Genomic DNA, 23,973 nt, shown 5'->3' on the forward strand with positions numbered 1-23,973 from the left:
ATGATGTACAGATTGCTGATTCCCTTTAAGCTTTTTCTGGTGTGTGTGTGTGTGTGTGTGTGTGTGTGTGTGTGTGTGTGTGTGTGTGTGTGTGTGTATGAGAGAGAGAAAGAGAAAGAGAGAGAGAGAGAGAGAGAGAGAGAGAGAGAGAGAGAGATACAAAGGTCTGAAATATTCTAACCGCCTCTGACACATCCTTGCTCTCATAATCTCCAAGTTTCTCAGTGTCTGGACTCCAGTAAAATGCATATTTTTAGAAAAATTGGAAAATATAAGAAAAAAAGAAGAAAATAAAAATTAGCTCACATTGAATGTGATTTTTCTACGATGATTTTAAATTTGGCATATTTCTGTCTGGTCCTTTTGTACATGTATTTTTTATAAAATAGAATCTACATTTTTGTAAAATACAAATTTATTAAAATACAGTTTAATAGCCTTCTAACCTACACAACAGTGCATTTTTAACTGAACATAAGTAAATATTTGATGTAATGATCTTAGACAGAATATAAAGTTCTGCTTATTTCAGTCATTTTTTTTCTCCCTACATGTAAATGATGAAGTGTATTCCCATACATATTCCTAAGGAACAAGGGGCCATGGTTTGCTTGAGACCAGTGTTTATGGGTAAGTGTTGGTAGTTGTCTATTAGTCAACTGCTCTTCAGAAAGGACCTCTACCTCACTCACATAAAAATCATTACAGGCTCGTCTCTATCATCCCATGTATCTGGGACATCCCTCTGTTAACTCTGTAATTGAGTTATTTAGAGCTAAGAAAAAAATTAAAAACGTCAATGTTCACTTTACCATTTACATTAGCAAGATGTAAATGGCAAAACAATATGGAGTACAGTTAAAAAGTTTATTTTAGTATTAGTATACATGAACAAAATATTTAAGGTCTTCAAATTTTAACCATAGAATATATGCAAACACACACACACACACACACACACACACACACACAGTGTACTACAGGACATGGGACAATCAATGTTGCAAGATTCGAGTATAAGCTGCTCAGGTGAGAGGTCTCCTATTAGAACACACAGCTCAGTCAGTATGAATAAAGTTGCCATCCACGTGGTAACTTCTTTTGGCCAGTGAATAGCAGACCCTACTCTCCTCATTTCCGAATCATTTGCACTGTATGTTGTTTATCTTCCTGTGCCTTCCTTTATGCTCCCCCACACCCTCCCCACCCCCATTCCATTATATTAGCCATATCAGGAGGATTAAACATGTTTCTGCAGGGGAGAGTTCTAAATCTGCCACTGACAAGCCAGAATTAGATTCTATGCAGTTTGGAAACCCCCAAATAACACTGCTTTAAATACAGCAGTATTTCTTTTCTGTTCTATAAACTTCTGGAGATATCCATTCAAAATCTGTTTTGTTGCTCAGTTTTATAAAGTTCTCAGAGACCTAAACACTCTTCCCCCAAACCTCTGTGATCCCTAAGGTGGACTCTATCTTTTTTGACTTAGGAAGATGATGACTCCCTTCTCAGCAGCAAAGAAGATCAGAAAAAAAAAAAACTTGCTGATTCTTGAAGCTACCAAGTGGGCCTTTATCTCCTAGTTAAAAACAATGAAACACCCTTTGATTTATAATCACATTGAGCTTTAAAGTACACTGAGGAATGCAACCCTTCCTCTGTAATGATGTTAGGACCTGGCATTGCAGAGGATGCAGAGGGATGCCAAGGGCTTCGAGGAATATTTTTCCAGCCCCTTTAAAGGTTATATTCTGTAGAATAGAGCTAGGCAAGAGAGCCACGAGCATATGCTACACATAATGTGCATCATGGTAGGAACTGGATGGAGTAGAGATGACGAGGGAAAGTGGTAAGCAACTTCAGGAGAATGTACTCACCCTCAGGGGTTCTAGAGCAAGACTTGGTTTCAAAATCTCTCTTGAGATGGGAACAGGGTTCTGGGAATCCTGTCCCAGCCACTCTGTTGGAAAAGAATAATCTCACTCTTGCACAAAGGCGCACAGGAACAAAACTAAAGACATTTGGCAAGGCAACCAGGATCCTTGGTTCTGAACAAGGATCAGCCAGAACCCAGACCAGACGAACAAGCAGCACATTTGGTCGAAATGGCCTCTGTTTGTGATCCCTGCCCTAGACGGTGACTGCCTCTCATCCCATTGGTGTGAGCTTGATTTCTTAACCTTACGTGACTGGCTAATCTAATTGGTGCAATGAGGAAGGGGCTGGGGCTCTGACGTGTAGGTCTTTGTCAGGCTAACAATTACCTTTGACACAAAAAAGAAATGTTTCTCAGAATTTTGTGGTCATGGACAGGGATGATGTTTTTCTCCCTTTGATAACACCTTCATAACAAATTAGCTAACTATAGCAGATTTGGTGATACAATCTAGGAAGGAAGGCAGGATATTTGAGAGGGATTTTGTGGGGGGTTGATGTCCTTTAGTCTCTGGCTCTGGGAATGTTCAGTTAGTTACTTGATCGTATGATTGAGGCAATTGGCTTACCTTTGTACATGGGCACACAAGAATGAACACATGGGCACACTTAACAACTGAACACTTGGGCTCCCTTAAGAATAAACAAATAGATGACCAGTTGTGAGCTCCAGGAATTGATTCTGTCAAGTCCATTCTAAAACAAGTGATCATCACTTACCAAAAGCAGATATGCTCCAGTGCATAGGATATTTTGTATTATGTTTGTTCTTTCCTTGTGTGCTCATTTGTTTGTTTCTTCTTAGTGGTCAACCTTAAAAGGAATGCATTGTAACTGTTAAAAATTTTCCCTCTATACAAAATAAGAGAATAGAACTCTTGTCCATAAGGCCACCAAAAACCAGTAGAAACATTTGGTGCAATCAATCTATTCCAAGCCAATTTTATAGCTATATAACGAGATCTAATTGCTGCTTTATTAGTCTGGCTAATATTAAAAGTGTCAGTAATTGCTTTGCATTTAGGTTGCTTTTCCAATTTAAATTGCATGTCCAATACATTACCATTAACTTATGTACTTCTTTTGTTTAATAGTTTTTTTTTTCTGTTCTAGTCTGCATCTGTAGAATTTCTCCTTCCTAAGTACTTGAAATTATAAGGCAAAATTAGAGAAATAGAAATAAATGTGAATTTTATACAGTGAATTACTGTCTTTCTAGAATAGTTCATTACATTTTTTAATTCTGAAATACAAGACTGAATTTGTGTATTGTGAAGTATTTCTATTGCCTTTATGCAAAATGTATGTAAGAAAGAGTTAGTAAAATATTCTCTGTAAACAAAATGAGAGAATGGTAAAAAAGTTCCTTACCATGGAAGCCACATATCTCTATTATTTGAAATATTTGATTAGTCATTTCTAATTCATTTATTAACTCATTCATTAATTAATACTTTGAAGAGATTTTTAATGCAGGCACTTATTGTCTCTTTGGAACTTCAGATGAGAAAGAGGCAAACAGATCATTTGTATAGTTAAGTGCCCATACTTGTGCACCCACTATTAGACTCTGCAGCCATATTCTCTGAAACAAAGGCTTTTGTTTTCCAAAGAACAATGCATGTCTAGTATGTTGTCACTTTGAGGTAAACTAAATAATGTTTCCATGAGAGGCGAAAGGAGACTGTTGTTAGTTGTGGAGAAAATTCTGTCACTCTTAGGTACCTCACTGTTATACCTGAATGTCCACATAAGAACTGAAAAAGATTCTGTATTTCAATATGTCCTCTCTATCTTCGTATATCTGTTGTTGTTGTTGTTGTTGTTGTTGTTGTTGTTGATTATTAAGGGGGTAGAACTTGATGTAGTTGATTTACCTGGGCTTGACTTCCTGAACTCATGCTGTGGAAGGAGAGAGAAGACTCTTTGAAAGTTGTTCTCTCTCCAGCATGCTGAGGTATGCACATGAGAAGGCAAAGGAAGACAGACAAACACACAGACAGGCAGGCAGACAGACACACATTCAGACACATAAAGAAACACAGGTACACACACTAAATTGATCCAATAATTAATTAATGACTTAACATAAAATAGTTATAATCCCAAACTCTTTCAGTTTTATTTGTTAATCATATCATAGTTGCTCAAGTCTTATATCATGAGCACTGTAGTTAGGTAGCAAAGATTTATACTCTGGACCCTGCCCTTCTTTGCTGGTATCCTTGGGAAAATTCTTAATTATTCTGTGTTCCAAATTTTTTTTTAGTTAATAGAATTAAAATAATAGAAACTCTTTCTTATGGTTACTTTGGGACTTCAATGAAATAATAAATATTCTATACATATTAGATTTTTTATTCATTTTTACCTTGAAAGAAAAGTTTAGCAAGGTAAGAGTCTAAAATTTCATTAATAATATACTTCTTTAGAGTCATCGAAACATTCTAAGCTACTCCCTGGTAGCCATGGATTTTTTTTCCTGCAGTTCAGGAAGTTTACAGTTTACAGTAGTGCATGGCTATGTCTAAGAGAAGGGTTCAAAGGAGACCTTGTTATGCTATCTTTTATCCAGTAGATCCTTTTACCCAGAAGCCATCTTTGATCCCTGTTCTTACTTAAGTAGGTTCCATATTGCCATAAATTATTTCTCAAACCCAGAAGTTATGAAATCATATATGACATATGAAGACAGTGTGCATAAGGTAAGGAGAAAAGGGTATAACATTGAAATAAAGTATTTGCATTACTTTTTAAAGACTTACTTTTTATTTTAAGTGGATAAGGATTATGTCTGCATGTATGTAAGTGTAGTACGTGTGTGTGCAATTTCCTTTGAATCCAGAAGAAAATCCCATGGAACTGGAGTTACGGTGGATACATCCTGCCATGAATATACTGGCAACAGAACTTTGGTCCTCTGAAAAAGCAAGAAGTACTCTTAATTATGGAACTATGACTTGGCCCCTGTTCTTCCTTTTTAAAAATTAATTTCACTTGTTCATTGACAACTTCAAATATGATTATGATGCATCTGGGAAATCTTACCTCCTGTTCTCTCCCACCTCTCCACAACCTAACACCTCTCTTCTTCACCAATCTCTTTCTTGGGTTTATGTCTATCTGTTTTAGTATGTAGCCCTTTGAATTTAACCAGGACCATCTGTGTGACCATTGGTTAGGAACTATCCATTGGAACCTGGTCTGCTTAACGTAGGCTACACTATTGAAGACAGTGACTCCCTGTACCCAACAATTTATCAAGAGCTGAATAATGTGCTGTAAGGGGTGAGGCCACATCAACCCCGTTCCCTTCCTTGATTGATGGATGTCGGAGCCATCGCAAGTAGCTGTCGTGTGTTCATGATGATAACACCGTATGAAGTATGAAGGAAGCATGGCTTCCACACTCTTCACCCTAGGCTCCCGTTCTTACATGTTTCCCAACCTCTCTTCCATTCTGAAATTTCCTGAGCTCTAGAATGGTGACACTACGTGTCCTTTCTAAATCTTAGCCCCCAGCCATCACTTGATTATGCCGAGTCTCTGAAGTCACCCTGTTCCTGTTGTCTGATAGCAAAGAGAGAAACCGTTACAGAATAGTTTGCTCTTATTTTAATCATGCAGATATTTGGACACAACGTTACTATGACTTTGCAGAACCTGTTTTCTACATCTCCTGCACACCTCCTTTCAGTAAGGTCTTTTTAAGTTCTTCTTGAAGTCTCTTTCCTACCTACACTGCAGCCTAAAAAATCCCTGCTTAATGTCTCCAAGCCCTTCAGCTCTCTGTTCATATCCTCAGAGACACTTCACTTAGATCAAGGGAAAGGCGTGTGAGTCCAAAACTGGAAACTATAGGTGTATATAATTTATTCGATTTTCCTCTAGAATATTTATTACCACATGTTGTAAGTACGTGCCCAATGGCAGACACCATTATTTCCCATTAGCATCATCAAACCATGCAATTGAATGAACTCACAGTGTATGCTAGGGGTGGCTACTGGGTGATTTGAGGATAATCAGCATGTACCAATAGGAATTTCCTAATTGCAGTTGCTTGATTGTATCTCTGAACAAGTTGCTTCACCTCTCTGGGAATCTATTTCTTCACTTTAAAATGAAACAAATCCCTGAGGCCTGTTACAATTCTAACATTCCTCCTGCCAATGTTTTATTCTGCTTAAAATTCTTCCCAAGGCGGTGCTCACATGTAGATAGGTTCATAGGCCCATGAAAAAAAATCTTTAGATTCAAAATTATTTTATATAATTTTACAGTCACTATCAATGTTTTGGTTATTATTACCTTAATGTGGGTGGCAAAAATAATGTGTTTACATGCTAATATTCTCAAAGCCTGTCATTGTACCTCATAATTTTAAATATTCAATAGCATTCATTGAGATAATCAGATCAAGCAAAGGTTGCAGTTGTCTGTGGGGATGAGGGCTCCCCAGAACATTGCAGTCTACTCAAGTCTTAGCCTCATTGTTCCATTTTTCTCCAAAATAGTGTTGACTGAAACCAATATGAGACTTTAGAAGATCAATATTTTTCATTTTTTTCTTATTCTGGTCTTCTAAATGCCTTTATCATTGAAGAGGCCACAGGAAAAAGAAATCAAGAAAACCTGAAACATAAAACCAGATATCAAAGTTAATTAGATTGATTCTCCTTCAGCCCCATCATCAATAGCATCCCTGGAGTCCGTCAGCAGGGAAAATGGAGAGGAAACGAGACCTACCTCTTTAAAGTTACTTGACTTCGGACATTGAAAGCAACCACAGTGGGGCTTTTTCTTCTCTTTTCTCCCTGCCTTTTCTGCTCCCGAATCTCCACACAGCATGCTGTGAGCCTGGTAATTTGTAACATCTCATGCAGATCCAGAGCGCTCAGTAAGGTTTTATATCTTGCACATGTTGGGTAGTAATTGGGGATTTGTATTTTCCATAGGGAAATTTCCCCGAGTAGAGAGGTTTGTTTCCTTTTTTTATGATTGGCCAGTTGTGATTGGCTGCTGTGATCTCAGAATGGGTATTTATGGGATGACCTGTGCCACCCTAGTGTGGTGATTATGACTTTTAATGCTGACTATTTGTTGCCTCAGGCAAGAGATGCCAGGGTCCCACTCTGGAAGGAAGCATTTCAAGGCTACAAAGAAGTGCATCACTGGATTTTACATAGCACGGCACTGAAATAAATTGACTACTATCCCTTGTAATATTTATTAGAGGAAAATGAAATATTTATGTACTTATTTGTGTAATGGTCATTTTTTTTGGTAGAATTTCAAATGCTTGAAAGAGCCAAGCCTTCTTAAGGATACTGTCTGTGTTAGAAACTAGGAAGAATGAGCCTGCGTCTTATTCTTGGTTCGAATTTAGGTTTTATCGTTTGAGTAGTGAAAATCCTCAAAAAGGAGAGATGTTTACTAGTAGTGTCCACAGAAAGCAGAGCCAGGGAAAATGGCTGATATGAAGTTGTTTTGAAAATGGTATCCTGGAAAGTGGGTAAGAACAGTTGCCTGTGAGACAGAGTGAAGAGCAATGTAAAGATTCCTGGCTGAATGGACTGTTCCTATGGAGGTGTGGAACACGTTGCCAGGGGACGTTCTAAGCAGTTCACACTGCATTTCATATTTGTAAGGCCAGATTCTAATGAACACATAGTGTATTTCTTGCCAGGGTCAGTTGCTGGAGACTTAACAACATATTTAATTCCCTGTAATTTTGCTAAGAGAGCATCAGCAAGCATCTACCATGTAAAATCCCAGAAGTACCGGGATGGAATGGAGAGTCGCACTGCCAGAATGAGACAGTCACTGCCCGCGGTTTATCTTGTCAAAGGTGGTGTGTGTGAACCTACTGAAATGATATGGGGTAGTGTCCAGGAACTTGCTGGATGACCACAGTCAATGTTTTCATCTGGGTGGTATGCGAGACAATATAGCTTCTGAGTGAGTTCTCATTCATGGTAAACACTGGGTGAGCCAGTTTCTATTTAACAAAAATAACAAGCAAATGACGAAGTCAATGCTCGAGTCTAGTCTATTAGGTTGGTCTTGTGAGCCAAGCATGAGTGTGGTTTCTTTGTTTCACAGCTCTTAGATTACCAAATTTGAAAAATAGTATCCAGGGATGAGTAAATACCAGCTTAAAAAGAAGAGAACAAGAGGTTGATTTGTTGTTTCCTTATTTCCATGGTATACATAATCTCACCAGAGCTAGTTTTAAATTATCAATCTAATGATGTCCCTTAAAAATAGGTAGAATGACAGGAAATACATCTGCTTCTATGAGAAAACCCCGGCTACCCTCATCACAGCAACGTGTTCGAGGTACATTGCTAATCTGAACAAGAAGTGCCATAGCAAAATGGTTAAAATTGTGGGTTCAATAGAACTGTAGGCTAAGGTTAATTGCGGACTCTATTATTCATGTAACTTTGGAAAATTTCCAATCTACTCTGTGCCGTATTTTTATTTCTATAAAATGGCCAAAACAAACATGGCTGGGAAGATTGAGGGGAGCCTTGTAAATCATTATCCGTTTATCATGAATTAGCTGGCATGTACTGCAAGGGGTGGGTCAGATGACAGCAGAGAATCCATCGCTGAGTCATGTACAAACTGGAAAGTAAGAAAGGGAATTTAAGTGAGGACGAAAATGCACTTTAAAGTGTTCCAAGTAGCAGAGAATAAGAGAAAAATCACTTGTCTGTTTCCCTTGCACTTGGCACCACATGGGATGAAGAATGTTTTAGAAACTAATTCTCTCTTATTTATTTTAGAAATTACTTATTTCGTAAAATTGCCCTATTTTAACATATTATAGAACTTAACAAGCTTTAAGACTGAATTTAATTTTTAATTTGTTTGTGGGATGATTTCCTCATGTACACAATGACCAGGTCTATAATTTGAGAAACTACAGAATTGTGCTGTTTTGGGCTGGTTGCTACCATTCTCTGTTCTCTGTAGTCTCTCTCTCTCTCTCTCTCTCTCTCTCTCTCTCTCTCTCTCTCTGTGTGTGTGTGTGTGTGTGTGTGTGTGTGTGTGTGTGCATATATATTACATTATATATAATATAATATATATTAGATGGAGAGTCTTGGAGAGTCCTTTCTCATACAATATCATCTGAATAGAGTTTCCCCTCCCTCTACTTCTCCTGGTTCCTCTTTACCTCCTGTCCCATCCAGATCCACTCACTTTCTGTCTCTCATTAGAAAAGAACAGGCTTCTAAGATAGAACAAAAAGAAAAATAGCAAAATATATAAGAAATATATAAGAAAGAAAATATAAAAGAAAATATGAAAACCATCATAGCAAAGTTTGACAGCCCAAACCAATAGAAAAAAAAACAAGAGTTTTAAGAACAGGCATAAGACTCAAAGAACCACCCTTCATACATTCAGGAGTCCCATAAAAATACTAAACTAAAAGTTCTAATATATACAGAGGACCTGGTGTAGACCCATGTAGATCATGTGATGGCTGCTTCAGTTTCTGTGAGTTCCTATAAACTATACTCAGTTGTTTTAGATGGTCTTGTTCTCCTGGTGTCTTTTATCCCATGTCTCATATTCCTTCTGCCTACTCTTACACAGGGTTCCCAGAGCTCTGAAGGGAGGCAGTGGTTGGAGAAATTTTCTCCCAGGTGTGTCTATCAAGGTCTCTCTCGCTCTGTTTAATGTAAGGTTGTGGGTCTGTGTTCCCATCTGCTGTATCAGGAAGCCTCTCTGAAGATGGATGAATAAGGCACCTATCCCTTGTTGGGCACAAAATGGAGGAAAAGCTCTTGGTCCTGCCAAGGCTGGAACCCCAGTGCAGGGGAATGTCAGAACAGGGAGGTGAGAAGGAATGTGTGTTTGGGTAGGGGAAAGGGGATAACATTTGAAACGTAAATTTAAAAATCCAATTAATAAAAAGAATAAATTGCCAATCTATGAGTATAGCAAAATAAGAGAAGTCATTTTATTGTTACTTTCTATTGTACTAGGCTTCCATAACTCCCCTCAAATGTCCTGAATTCTACCTATCTCTCTCTTCATCCCCTCTTGTAATCCCCTCTCCCCTACCCCTTCCCACATGATCCTCTCATTTTAGTCTCCCTCTCCATCTCCAGGCACCATTGCATCGATAAGATCTATTCTATTTACCCTTATCAGAGTAATTCATATGTTTCTCCTAGTCACTTCCTTGACCCCTATCCTCTCTGAGGGTATGGACTGCAGCTTCATTATCCTTCATTTAATGGCTAAATATCCAGCTATAAACAAATACATGCCATATTTATCTCCCTGGTATGGATTGCCTTACTTAGGATTTTTTCTAGTTTCATCGACTTGCTTACAAATTTCATGAAGTCATTGTTTTTAAGAGTGGGGTAATAATTCATGTGTAAGTGTACCACATTTTTTATCCACTCTTCTGCTGAGGAACATCTAGGTCATTTCCAGTTTCTGGCTATTATGAATAGAAAAGCAATAAACATGGTTGAACATGGTTTTATCCTTATGGTAGGATAAAACATGTACTGGGTGGCATAGCTTGATATTGAGGCAGATTGGTCCCCATCTTCCTGAGGAACAGCCACAATGATTTCCATAGTGGCTGTACAAGTTTGTACTCCCACCATCAATGGAGAAGTGTCCCTCCCCTTCTTCACAACCTTAATAGCATGAGTTGTCACTTGTGCTATTGATCTTAGCCATCATGACAGGTGTTAAGACAGAGTCTTAAAATTGTTTTGATTATCATTTTTGTGGTGACTAAAGATAAGGAACATTTCTATAAGTGTTTCTCACCCATTTGAGTTTTCTCTATTGATAATTCTTTTGTTTTAGGGTATTTTTATTGGATATTTTTTATTTACATTTCAATTGTTATTCCCTTTCCTGGTTTCCTGGACATAAGCCCCCTATCTCTCCCCCTCCCCTTCTTCTATAAGGGTGTTCCCCTCCCCACCCAACTCTCCTTACCAACACCCCCCAACATTCCCTTACACTGGGGGTCCAACCTTAGCAGGACCAAGAGCTTCTCCTTCCATTGGTGCCCAACAAGCCCATCCTCTGCTACCTATCCATTTCGAGCCATAGGTCAGTGCATGTATAGTCTTTGGGTAGTGGTTTAGTCCCTGGAAGCTCTGGTTGGTTGGTATTGTTGTTCTTATGTGGTTGCAGCCCCTTCAGCTCTTTCAATTCTTTCTGTAATTCCTCCATGGGCGGGGGCGTTCTTAATTCAGTGGTTTGCTGCTAGCATTCACCTCTGTATTTGACATGCTCTGTCTGTGTCTCTCAGGACAATTCTTTTTTAGATCTGTATCCCATTTTTAATTGGGTTGGTTTTTGATATCATGCTTTAGGTTCTTTATATATTTTGGATACTATCCCTTTATTATATATGGAGTTAGTAAAAATCTTTTCCTATTCTATAGTCTACTGTTTTGCTTGAATTATGGTGTCCTTTGCTGCATAGAAGCCTTTCAATTTTATTTATTTCAAAATTAGCCTTTACTAATTTTTGATCTTTGTGTGTGCATTAAGGGTGTTCTCTTCAGAAGACTTCTCTTGTACCAATGAGTTCAAGGCTATTCCCCACTTTCTCTTCCATCAGGGTCAGTGTACCTAGTTTTATGTTGATGTCTTTGATCCATTTGGAGTTGAGTTTTGTGCAGAATGAAAGTATGGATCTATTTGCATTCTAGTAAATGACCCTTTTTATGTAAAAAAATCAAAGCAACCACAAGAAATGTACAGTAATGGTAGAAAATGTGATATAATCAGATCTAAATACAATATTCTGTGTGTTGTCTTCAGATGTTATTAGATTACCAAGAACTTTCTGAACTAAGAGTGTAGTCCAGTTGGTGAAACTGGCTTGGCATGTTCAAGTCCAAAGTTTACTAACCACTAGCATAATATTAGTTAAAAAACAAAAGCATGAAGAATCAAAACTTTGCATAGCAGGAAGACTAATTCAGTAGTTACATTACTAATTTAAATGCTTTCCTAACTATTTTTAATAAGTCTGTTCATTAATCCTAATACCAACTTCTTTTTATTACATGACCTTGAATGAACAGAAACATAAATTTTCTTCTAAGTGCTTATCTCTATTGACATCTTTCTTTCATTTAGCATGAACTTACCATGCACTGATGCTTTTAATTGAATAAATTAATGACAACATCTTGTGGATATGCTAAAAAATGATGGTGTATAAAGTTTAGAGCATTTAACTAAGCAATATTTCTCCAGGGTAATTAAAAATAATTCCAATACCCACATGCCTCCCTGGTACCCTGCTCTCTCACTTACTTAGACCCATATAAACTTAGAAACTAAGTTCAGTTTCTAATATTTTCTTCTTTATCTATGGATCTATACATTTGATCTCTATGACTGGTACTATGGAATTTCGTTTTTCATTTTTTGAGGCAGGGTCCCATGTAACCCATGTTGTCTTCCACTCACTATGTCACTGAGGGTGGCCTTAAACTGTTTGCTTATTCCGTTAATTGTTAATCATGAGCATGCTTACTTTAAAAAAGATTTTATGAGGATCTATTCATATATCCAGAGCCACACAAAGAAACATGACATTGATTTGGAAGTATTAGCTGCCACAATTTTGCACTAGCTTTCTTTGTGTAGATATATCCCTGTCAGTTCATCACCCATATACCTCCATTCTCATTGTTACATCATTACAGTGCCTGTTACATGTAGCTTTTTCATCCTGGAATACTACTGATATTTTGGTCCACTTCTTGCACTATGACTTCCCAACTATTTCCAAGAACATTAACTTCATGGTTTTAGAAAAAATTTTCCATAAATGATAATAAATATGGCACCTTAGAAACAAACTAGAGAAAATGTATTAACAGATTAACAGATTAACCAGTGTTATAGTAATTTTTAATCCCAATCAGGGGTTTCTACTCTGCCTTGATCATTTAATTCCTGGATAAAAGAGACATCACTTTTACTATTTACAACAAGCAGAATTGCTGGGGAAATGTGTACCCTCTATGCCATTAGAATCTAATTTCTATCAATAAACCTGAGTTGTTACTTACTACATTTCATCTGGACTTCTCTTAACTCCAATTGACCAACCCTCAGATCCATTTTTCATGACTCCTAACCCATGGCAACATCTTCATTCCTTCACCTTCTTTACCCCTTAGTAGTTCTCCTCTGACCCCAAGCCTGGGAATCCTAAACCCCACCTATGTCTGTCTCTTCTGTTATTGGTTGTCACTATTTTTATTTTCAAATCTAAAATAATTTGGGGGGGTCTAAGTATGAGTGTGAGATCCTTCACATTGCTGAAGTCCTTTTCAGTGGTGTTCAAAAATTAGCTGTTAGTGAATGTTCACACATTTGGCATAACACATATGTGTTGATGGACTGTCATGTTTCAGAACAGTTGAAGTTGTTATGCATCCTTTCATTCAATATCTATGATGGACTTGCACTGCAGATATTAAAAGGAAGATGCTGTGGTCTCAGGATCAAGGTTTCCAACATAGCAGAGCTGTGAAGAAAGCATATTGAAGCAGAGGCCTGCCAATTCTAATGAAAAGAGGGCTTTCTGAGTACAGGTAAGTTGTTAAAGGTTGTAAATATTAAACCTTCCAAGGTTTTTTGTAAAAATGAGACCTTCCAAATATCATGGGACATACATTCTCATTGTTTGGTTTGTCTCCTAAATGAAAAATTTGAAATATATGTTTTAAAGGAACTCTATTTATAAAGAGGAAAATATTTTGTCTCTATCCTGTGTGTTGTAGAGTTGTGCAGTCACCAGCTATACAATCCTGGGTACTGTCTCAAGCTTCAGTTTACTTATCTCAGAGGAGTCCTAAGGATCTTGGTCTGTATCCATAACAGAAATATAGATAGATATCATCTATAGATAGGTGTAGAAACATATATATATACATATATATATATGTGTGTGTGTGTATGTAAGTGTATATATATGTACATGTATGTAATATATATTACAATGAATTTTATTATATATTGTACAATAAATTTCCTTTATGTATATAAAGGCTGGCTTTAGGTGGGAATGGAGGCTAAGAAGTTCTACTATGCCCCAATCAAGTTCAAGATGAACTTGAAGAAAACATTGAGATATTGAGCATCATGAAAGACCATACTGGTGTTTCTTAGCACAGCAAGAAATCTAAAACTCTAACCTAGAGAGGGTTTTTTTTTCTTTTTCTGATTGCATGCCACCTTTACTCCATTGTAATGTTGAAAGTTGTCAAGTGAAGCCTTTGCTCCTCTGTGTAACCAATCATGGAATGAGGCCCCTGTCCTTAAGGGAAACTCAGATTCAAAAGCTCAAATGAAACTAATGTTGTCAGTAAGTCCAACTGAGCTTTAAGTCTTTTGAGGGAGGGATTATTACATTTGTTTGATTAGTTTGTTTACTTACTTATTTGTGTGTGTGTGTGTGTGTGTGTGTGTGTGTGTGTGTGTGTGTGTGTGTGTTGGGGAGTAGGGGACTGGCTGCATATAGAGGTAAGAGGGCAAAGTGTGAGGGAAATGTAGGTTGGCAAGTGATCTATTCTCTCCTTCCAACATGTAGGTCCACTGGAATCAAACTTAGGTTCTCAGGCATGGCAGCAAGCATCACTAAGCCAATTTTCTGGCCCAAATGAAGGGCTGTTGTACCTGGGTGAGCTCAAATCATTATCTGTTTTGTTAACATACATGTGCAATAACGTAACATACCATGTAGACTTAAATCTTGTCAATGTTTGTTAACTTGGGTGTATTGTTCTGTACCTTGTCCTAATATGCTATCATTCAGAGAAAAGATATAATATTAGGGTGTCATGGTAAAATGTGTTGCACAGTTTGGTTTGCTATGAGTCAACATTTAGAGATTTCCATTTAGATATTTGGAGAAGCAGAGGAACAAATGATGTCACTAAACAAAGTGGAGCCTCTAAGTACTTTCCTTCTGATCTCTGTTATGGTTATAACATAGTGAACTGGAAGTCAGAAGAAGCTTTAAGCAGTACCAAAACTGAGGCATTCCTCCTTCTGGATATTTATCTGTTTCATTCATGCAAGCTCTGTAGTTTGATCTTTTGGTCCCTTGATTGCAGCAAGGAATGTTTGTGGATTCCTTACTGGGTGAACCCTGAGTATTTTAACTAACTCCCATTTTATTCACCCCATATTACCTGCCAGAATGGTTCTGTACTGGGGTACTGTCTCACTGTCCAGAAGCTTCTAATGTCCCATTAATGAGCGAAATATTGTCTAATCTCCCCTCATTCTACTAATTTGAACATTTTCTATCACCTTCTTTAAAATCAAAAGGATAAACAATCCTTATGTACAATATATTTTTACCGTTTTCTTTCCCCTCTCCTGACTTCTCTCAGATCCTTCTTACCTCCCTTCTCACCCAACTTCATGCTGCAACTGCCTATCCAACCAACTCCATGATTCCCCTCTCTCTGTTTCAAGAGAAACCTAAAACAGAAAGGCTCAAAGCAAAAAAAAAAAAAAAAAAAACAAAAACCAAAACCAAAACCAAACCAAAACAAAAAAACCCTCAATATGATAAAAACACCAAAACAAGAACAACAACAATAAAAGCAACACACACACACACACACACACACACACACACACACACACACACACACACACACACACAAGCATGGTGTCTGTTTTGTGTTGGTCACTTACTCCTGAGCATGGGGCCTGACCTAGAATGTGGTTAATAACTCAAGACAACTGGGTTTCCCTTCCCAAACAGGGATATTTCATTTCGGGAAGATATTTGTAAAACACCTTCTGCATTTCCCTGCCTAGCATCACCCATGCCTTATCCTAGAATCTGACTCAAAGGACTTTGTTCTGGTGGAACAACTTAAGGAAATGTGAGCCAACAGAAATTCACGAGAGCTTCCTGAACTTGTGGTCCAAAGTAATGCCAAGGATAGAGGTAAATAACTCTCTCACCCTTCAGGATTGTTTCTCATCATTTTGAAACCGAGGTAGCCAGAGAGCCATTTACATGTATGAGCAGCAATATATCATATAATTGTTGGTATTATTCAGGGATTATATATATATACATATATATACGCCTTAAAATGAAAATCATGATTTTTGACAACTGTATCATTCATTACACAGGGAAACCAGTCAACAAAGTCCTATGCTCAGGAATCCTTATACTGAGCCTGTTTTCCTCCCTTGCCTTCCTACATTCTTATTATGCTCTGTACTCAACGAGAATCAACCATTTAGAGATTCAATTGAAGTATTTCTTTATTAGACAAGAATAATTTGCCCAATCACTCTCTGTCATCTTTATTCTTTTGATGTGTTAGTATCTTAGTATATTACCCAGGCAGCTTTCTAGTCTTGAACTCATGGGATGCTTCTGCCCCACCTCTCTAGCAGCCATGACTACAGGTACAGACTACTAGGCTGGGCTACGCTTAGTGCTAACAATAGAACACTTTATATGACTTCTATTATTTTGGTTGTGTGCTTAATGCCCTGAGTCTGGCCAATCAAATTTAGCGAACTTGATTAAAGCAGCTCACATGTCTTCCTGAACTGTTTTCTTTATGAAGTGGTAGTTTCTAATACATAAGACTCCATAATCCTGTTCAAATAAATCGGTTCTATGCATCCAAAATCTGCTAAACTCTGTCACCTAGATGTCATGTCGTCTTCTTTCCCCTTTCTGTCATTTACAGAAATGTTGTTAGGTTAGCAACACAAACTTCTAAAGACTTTGGGGAGGTGAAGACTGTGATTTTCTTGGTGAAACACTGAATTAATGGAAGTGCATTTCAAACTATGCCAGGACATCTACTCAAACAAATTCTGCCGCTAAATAGTCTCGGAAAGTTAAACATTTGGCACGATGCTGTCGCCACGGCTCAAAACAACAGTTTGAGGGCTTCTTTGCGGAAACTTGCTTTTTAAATGTATTTTTTAAAAATATTTTCCACCTCCCAAATCTTTATTATCTGGGGTTGACTTAGATTTGTAAAACCTGGCAAAACTTTTGGGGAACTAAAGTTGGCAGACGAAGTGAATGCTTAAACTGTGTAATGTCATTTTTGGATATTTTGGTACACGGCGCCTCAGGAGAGGATGGTGCCTTATGTAACTGTAAATTGACTTCGATGCAGGGATAATGAGAATAATAATGTAACAGCTGGCTGCTTCCTCTCTTCTTCAGAATCCCATCTTGTGTGGTCTGCTGTGCATTGACCTATTTCTACACAGTTCATAAACAATTGCTCTCAAAGTTATTTTTTATGATTAGAATCTCTCTCTCTCTCTCTCTCTCACACACACACACACACACACACACACACACGCACACACACACATATGCACTCCTCTAGATCTTTGGCAAGTCTGCTCTTTATAACTGTCAGAATTATGTATTTAAGAAGACCCTTGTTCTCGTGAATCACAAGGGAGGACTCGAGAAACAACCTTGGTATTTAGTAGCTGAGAACTTTAGGGCAAATGACAGCATCAGATTATTTATCTGTAAAAGCTCCATCGATATATCAGATACTGATCTAATTGATCTACTGATCTACCATTTGTTACCCTTTGCAGCACCAGATTTGATTGGCTTCACTCTATTTGCCGAGAGAATTTGAACCCCTTGAGATTAGGGCCCATTAGACTGCTATCAATATTTCCTGCTCATATTTTGCATAGAGTGAACACTCAACAAATACGACTTATAAAGAAACTATAGAAATTGATTAAGTTTTGCTTCTGGGAACTAAAACTTAACTCAAAATACATATGTCCTTCACCACTGCCGTGGTTTGATTATGATTTGTCCCTTACACACACAGATGGAAATTTAATCGCTCTAATGAGAAGCTGAGAGATGGGACCAGATGGGACCATTAGCAACTAAGTCTAGTCTTGACTTCATGAATGAAATAAAACATTCCTGTGGTTAATGCATTAATTGATAGATTATTGGGTAAATGTGTTATTTTAAAAATTGGGTCAGCTACAAATATCTGTTTAGCTGGGTCTCTATAGCTCCGTGATACCCTACTCTACCTGGTGATTCTCGACAAGACCAAAAGTTATTATCAAATGCAGCCTTTCAACCTGAGAGAAGAGCCATAGTTCAAATAAACCGCTCTTCTGTATAGCTTACTCAACCTGCGGTAATTAGCAACAGAAAACAGACTAAAACATAAACCACCTGTCATTATTCTTGTAGATTCATATTTGTAGAAGTGGTAATTGTGTCTCATGGCATTGTTCTCCTTTGAGGAAGGATTAGTCACCTGGCCAATCAATAAATTCTGAGTGGAAAATGTGACTATGTAAGGAGCATTTACGTGACTCATAAGACCATGAAGATGTGGTCACAACATGTGAATAGAAGTTATGTAAGTTGAAAGCACAGACTTCCTAATCATCTACCTGTATGTGAAAATGAAAATGTTGATAAGGACTACTTCCAGAGGTTGGAGAAAGAGGCCAGAGTGTCTGAAACCCAGAGTGTTCTTGCCACACAACATAATGGGAGACTCTGTGGACTTCTTCCTTGTATCACGGTTGATATGAGAGATGGACCTAAATTTGTGTTGAGTAGAAGCTACTGTAATATACTTAGATCTTGAAAAATTTATTTGTAGAGTCACCCAATACAGGCCACTCATTCTATGACCTTCTCAAAGCCATTATTCTTTTCCTCACATCACTTAGAGATCTCTGCCTTCAATCACTTCTTTATTCTTGTCAATACTGATGATATCACCAATAAGATCTTGTCTTTGACATTCAGTTCTATAGACACAGGAATTCTCTACCTCTAGACATCTAATTCCTTGGTACTTCTTCCTATTTTTCTTGATTCCACTTACTCTCTTAGCTAGGTAGGACCTTTGTTCATCTTCAAAGTTATTTCATACGCTACATACTACTGGAGAAAAGTAAGAGAGAGTAAGTCCACATTCCAGGTTTTTTTATGCCACTGGTTCTTCAGTCCTCATAAATTCCATGCCACAACATTTCAATAAAACTTTCTCTTCAATAGTTATTCAAAATGAAGCTAATGTATCTTCCATCTTTCTCCATTTGACGTTAGCACTTTGCCCATGTTTGTTCCCACGTGCTGCCTCTTGGTTTCTCCACGTGAGGTATGACTGCATCTATTAAAGCTGAATTTAGGACTGACCTCCTTTTAGAGTCTTAGGGTTTCTCTTTGAGCAACTGTCATGACTTTCTCCTCATCTAGCAAACATGCTCGTTTAATAGTTATATTTCACACCAACTCAATTTAACAAAGAACAACGCTCTGGATACCCAGAGAACTCAACTACAACCATGTCTTTAATTTTCATTTGCTATAAAACCTAATTAAAATGACTTGGCTGGGATGACCAGACTCTTCCCTCTGTTTCAGTACTTTAGATTTAGTGCTTTTCTAGAATCTCCTGAGACTAAGATAATGGCCTTTTCTTCTTTATTCCATCTCCCTGTCTAATTCATTACTATCTCTCTGGTTTTGGTGTCTTCTATTATAATTGATCATATGAGACTCTAGATTGGGTTGGGGATTTAGCTCAGTGGTAGAGCGCTTGCCTAGGAAGCGCAAGGCCCTGGGTTCGGTCCCCAGCTCCGAAAAAAAGAAAAAAAAAAGAGACTCTAGATTACTGGCACTGCTTTTACATCATTGAACTCTCTTTCTTTGCCTCATTTCCTCCCAAACTCAACTTCTAAATACCAACATATCCTAGTATATGACTTAGACATCTGTTTTTCCCAAACTCTTTACTTTGGTCTGTTACTACTATATCCCCAATTCTTAACAGTTTTTCCTAGACACGATGACCTCAGTAAGCTTGTACAAAGTAGATGGACATATTCTTCTTACAAAATAATAACAATGAGGTCTGCTGAGATGACTCAGCATGAGAAAGTTGTGGCTGCTCTTGCAGAGAATGAGGATCCAACTCCCAACATCCACATAGTGGCTCACAACTGTCTGTAACTCTAGTTCTAGGAGATCCCACATATTCCCTTGCCTCTGCAGGCACTACATGGATGTGATGCATGGATATAAACACAGATAAAACATATACACATAACAAATAAAAAAATTAAAAGTAACAGTAAATAATGGCTGTTAGTTTTATTCTACACATTTGTTTTTGGAGTGTCTCTGAACTTTTTACTTTATTTTATTACTGTGTTGGGATCCAATAATTGCTCTTTGTGTGGGATAGCTCAGCAATTATCCTTATATAAATCTATGTAGTACACAAAAAACTTAATAAAGGATAGGGCTCAGCACTGTAGACAAAAACATTGGAATATCAAACAGTTATCCTGTAAATTGGCTTCAGTTGAACAACTATTGTAGATATCCCAGTTTTAAAACTCCCCCCCTTTGTACATCTATACTGTTTTTACTTGAATTGCACAAGCAACAATTCTAAGATACTTGTAAGACAGCTATAAAGTCCAACTTCTATTTTACTATAATTTTGCCCCACCCCTTTCATTTTTACTAAATCGAGATCAACCTTTGTTCATAGTGTGCTTTCAGTTCATAATTGAAAGATTGCTAAGTCCCTGGCATTGTGATTGCATTATGTTTAAAGTGGCCTAAGCTATCTGCACAGGAAAACAACACGTTCTGATCCATTTAAAGGCTTTTGTAAGTAGTCAGGTCTCCAACCCTTAATCCACCTCATTATGCTCTGGTATAAAGCAAGAGAGGGTTTAGGTCGCCACAGTTGCTGGCTGAGAGAGCTCACTACCTATTAAAGACAAGTTAAGCAAGCTAGTCTACAGAGAGCACTCACAGCTTGTGACCACATGACAGCCAGAGAGGCATGGGTTGGGCTTGGTGCATGATAAGATCACATCTCTGGGTAGCTTCTAAAATTTTCCAATTGTTCGTAAAACCAACTACCAGGTAAGAATTAGTCAGTGTATCTTCACTCAGTTCTAACCACTTCTGGCGCCCCCAGAAACCTTACTTTTGGTCCTCATTATACAATTGGTAAGCCTACTTCTTTCATATATCCTACTTAACAAAATATGGCAAGTATTTTCACCCTAATTCTTGAATGTATCCTTGTATATTATATTCTATATTAAGAAGAAGTGAAGTGCAATGTCATGATTACTTAGCCAATACCATGGCTAGAACTCCACAGTGACAGTCCCACTTAGATACTTCTGAAGTGAACATTTCCTTAAACCAACCCATATGCTCATCATGTCAGGAGACCTTCTACCTAAAATTATACATTGTGATTCTCTTTAGTAATTTGCAAAGCAATCCAATGTTCTTCATGAGACACAAATAAGGGTGGTGGGTCAGTAATGTAATAATACCATCTCCATGCCAAAGTTTATCAGGAAAACAACAAAATTATGGGTCTTCTTTACCTTTCATTTGTGTTGTTACAATTTAGTCTACATGAGGCCAGTATAGATCCCTGGTGTCTAGTTTCAAAAAAGTAAATTGCCAGTTGTAGTCACACACCCATTTAATCCCAATACTCAGGAAGCAATCAGGGGCAGATGAATCGTGGTGAGTTTGAGGCCAAACTGGTCTACAGAGTAAGTTCTAGGATAGCCAGGGCTACACAGATAAACTATATGTAGAAAAACCAACTAACTAACCAGCCAACCAACCAAATAACCAACAAATAAAATGAATCACTTAGTTTTGAATATGGTCACACAAAACGTATTATCTGTCTTTCACTCATTTACTTCAGCCAATGTTACAATATTTACCTTTAGAATTTCAATAATGTTAGCGTGGAATTTCTCCATGTTTTAGAATCAGAAAAAAAAATTAAAAGTAAGTTCTAGACTGTAATAGTATAGCAAATAAATGTTTGCAAAAGTTACGCATTGAAATCTCATCAATTTTCTATTTCTTATAGTTTAACATTTCTCGTTCAGGAGTCTCCATTTTTCCATATTTTATGTATTTTCATATCATTATATGATCAGAATCTACATGTGAAAATCACTACACAAATAGATAATGACTAGGGTTAATTACCGTGCACTCTCTGCTGTTTACCAGGAGCCCAGGAGTGGCAACTTCTCAGGAGGTAAGCAATACTTACTGGAGTTACACCAACAGGTATTTGAAAGCAAAGGAATACTACACGATTCGAACTTTTATGGAACCAGATCACCTTCTCTCTTCCTCAGCCATGTGCTCGCACGTGTGCATGCTCTCACAGGAACAGTATTAAAGTCTCCAAAGCTACAAAGGCTGTGCAGATGAAACCACTGAGGATATACAGGATTCAGGGTGAGGTAAAAGACTTCCAGTTCAGAGAGGGTAAGGAACACAATACAGTGTTCCCTAAGATTATTTCTGCTTGATCCGAGTAAAGGCTTTCATGTGCTGATAAGATTTTCTGGTCTTTTTTCTAAACCTCTAGGGAGTGTCAGATGGTATGAAAGCAAGAATCTCAATTGCCAATTATCCCATGCTTTCCTAGTAAATGTCTCATGCAGGTCCAATGCAGGATTGTCTCCTGTCCCCACCACTTCTCTCAGGATTCTCACATACTCCTGTGCAGTTTCAGTGATTGTCAGGAACCTCCCTAAAGATGGTATTGTGCAAAAAACATATCCTTCAGACTTATTTCTTATTCCTATTAAAACTGTTTTGGGGGTTGGGGATTTAGCTCAGTGGTAGAGCGCTTGCCTAGCAAGCACAGGGCCCTGGGTTCGGTCCCCACCTCCGGAAAAAAAAAACTGTTTTATGTCTCGTTGTTTCTTACTGTTAACTAAGTTTATGATCATACTCAAGCAGGTGTTCGGCTCTTGCTGCCTCTCAAATATGTAGTTTTTAAACAAAGGCCTTATTGGGGCGGTGGAAGAGAGGGTTCACAGAACATAGCAGCGGACACAGGAAACCAAGGTGATAAATCCAGCTTAACAGTGGGTCTTACAGCACATCTAATGGGAATGAGGTGTCTGGGGGAAAACCACAGTTCTATTCTAAATGAGGGAAATTAGGAAAAGAAAGTTCTTAAAGAGGGCACAGGTGGGACAGAGGTAAGGCAGGCGCTTGTTCCTGTACGCCAGCTATTGAATCCCATTAAGGCTAATTGGTGAGTAACTGATGCATTCAGAATAAAGGAGCAAATGACATTAGTGAGGTGAGGCTTGATGAGAATTGAGTCGGATGAAATAGGAGATGATGATGCAAGTGTAGACCACAGTCGGAAAGCTCATTAATATTTCCCCTCATATTTGCATAGTCTTACTCCTGCAACAGGGTCATACTCTTTCGATACATCCTAGAGTAAATGCAAACGTGTGCAAATGTTGGAGTGTTACATACCGATGTTCTGTCCCTAATGAAGCAGAGTTGGAGTTTATTTGGGAAAGGGTTAAGTATAGATTTGGAAGCATGAGCACTAAGACAAAGAAGCACCTAAGGAAATGTTGGTTCACGTACAGCATGTGATTGGGCTTCTTGAGAGAGTCAAATGGCTGGAGAAATGGTTCAGGAATTAATAGGGCACAACGTTTTTATAGAACACCCATGTTCTGTTCCTAGCATTATAATCCCAGTAGCTTATAATCTCAGCTTCAGGGGATCTAGGTTTCTAACCTCCCTGGGCACCTGCATTACTGTGCACAGACCCTTATACATATCTAATTTTAAAAATTCAAAAATAAATCTTTTAATTTGGGAGAACATCATTTTCTCTTTACTCCCATCCTTCTCCAGCCCTTCCAATCATGTTCATGATGTCTTCTAACATACACAAATACACACTCCTCCCTGAACCCACTAAGCCCATTTAGTAGTGCTGTTATGTACATGTGTTTAGGTCTGACCACTTGAGGACTCGTCTCCAAAGAGTATCATTCTCTCTCCCTTAACAGCCATTGAATGTGTCGTTCTTCATCTAAGAATGGATCACTATGACGTGTCCTCCATTCCCATTGGCATATTAGCTGGAAATGTCATCAGTTAGA

At 37.9% G+C, this 23,973-nt stretch overlaps 1 long non-coding RNA gene across 4 annotated transcripts in view; it reads right to left on the reverse strand.

Moving 5' to 3' along the window:
- LOC148003653 (uncharacterized) overlaps positions 1-2,194 on the reverse strand; it is a 58,280-nt gene extending 56,086 nt beyond the window's left edge. Inside the window, exon 1 of one of the 4 annotated variants that reach the window (XR_015629942.1) lies at positions 1,881-2,194. This is a non-coding gene — a long non-coding RNA (uncharacterized LOC148003653). The remainder of the gene's footprint in view (positions 1-1,880) is intronic. The other 3 variants (XR_015629945.1, XR_015629943.1, XR_015629944.1) reach the window with 3 other exon arrangements.
- Positions 2,195-23,973: the final 21,779 nt, after the last annotated feature.

The sequence above is a fragment of the Rattus norvegicus genome, chromosome 9, assembly GCF_021556685.1.
Source record: "Rattus norvegicus strain SHRSP/BbbUtx chromosome 9, alternate assembly SHRSP_T2T, whole genome shotgun sequence".
Taxonomy (NCBI): domain Eukaryota; kingdom Metazoa; phylum Chordata; class Mammalia; order Rodentia; family Muridae; genus Rattus; species Rattus norvegicus.